Source organism: Suncus etruscus, chromosome 7, assembly GCF_024139225.1.
Source record: "Suncus etruscus isolate mSunEtr1 chromosome 7, mSunEtr1.pri.cur, whole genome shotgun sequence".
NCBI classification, from domain to species: domain Eukaryota; kingdom Metazoa; phylum Chordata; class Mammalia; order Eulipotyphla; family Soricidae; genus Suncus; species Suncus etruscus.
The window spans coordinates 81,334,768-81,335,986 of NC_064854.1; the positions used below are offsets into that span (position 1 = coordinate 81,334,768).

At 52.5% G+C, this 1,219-nt stretch overlaps 1 non-coding gene across 1 annotated transcript; it reads right to left on the bottom strand.

Annotated features, from left to right (window-relative positions):
• Positions 1–854: 854 nt before the first annotated feature.
• On the bottom strand, positions 855–987 carry LOC126014742 (small nucleolar RNA SNORA51). Its single transcript, XR_007497740.1, has one exon. It is a non-coding gene; the product is annotated as a small nucleolar RNA SNORA51 (small nucleolar RNA).
• Positions 988–1,219: the final 232 nt, after the last annotated feature.

A 1,219-nucleotide genomic window follows, 5' to 3' on the forward strand; every position in this document is an offset into this window, starting at 1 on the left:
TATCTCCCCTGTCTATTGGTCCTAGTCTGCCCCAGTGATGCAGGGTTCTCCTCACCCCTCCTACCTTTCACTCGGGCTTGGGGTCCCGGAGTGGCTTGCTCAACTTGCCGGTCTAGGCGCCCCCCCCCCCGGGGGGGAAGGGACTCACCCAGTCCGCTCGTGCCTGGGCTTGGGGTCCGGGGGGGGGCTTGCCAGACTAGGCGCCCACATGAGGGGAAAGGGGACTCCCCCGGTCCACTCTGCCTGCTCCCGGGGTCCCGGGGAGCTTGCTGGACTAGGCGCCCATGTGAGGGGAAAGGGGACTCCCCTGGTCCACTCTTGCCTGCACTGGGGTCCCGGGGGGGGGGGCTTGTCAGGCTAGGTGCCCACGTGAGGGGAAAGGGGACTCCCCTGGTCTGCTCTCGCCTGTGGTTGGGGTCCTGGGGGGGGGGGCTTGCCGGGCTAGGCACCCACGTGAGGAGAAAGGGGACTCCCCCGGTCCGCTTTTGCCTGCGCTGGGGGGGCTTGCCGGACTAGGCACCCATATGAGGGAAAAGGGGACTTACCCAGTCCGCTCTTGCCTGTGCTTCGTAAGACTCATTTTTTGCCACATCCAGTGAATAACAAGATTATTCCTTGTTCTGTGCTCAGAAGGGCTCCTGACTTGGAAGACCATATGAAATGCAAGGAATAAGATAAAATATGGGTCCATCCTGGGTAAACTGTGTACAAGGCAGAGATTCTTCCACTCTCACTAACCTACCCTATCACTCTGCCCCCTGAAATTTTTATTCTATATTTGTGGCCCTACACAATATTACTAATATTGTTACATTGTTCTTGCAGTGTAAGAAAATTATTCCTGAACTATTTTTTTTTGTCCCCCAATTCACAATACATACCCGGCAAGGGGCCTGTGTTGAGGTGTATATGGGGTACCTTTACTGTACCTCCTCTTTCTATACAGCCAGTGTAAAGAACACAGCCTGTGGTAAGATTTGGGAGGCCTTATCTTATCTTTTATTTATTTTATTTTTTTTTTCTTCAAAGCAAACTAAAGTTTTTTTTTGTTTTGTTTTTGTTTTTTTAAAGTAAGAATTCATTTAAAGGACAAAATTGGGCTTCTTCTGAGGAACTGAGCACCGGAAGGGAGCCCTGTCCTACCCTTCTCTGTCTTTCCTGAACTCTGGAAGCTCTCCTCAGAGCCCTGGGAAGCGAACCCCAAAGAAACTACATTCGG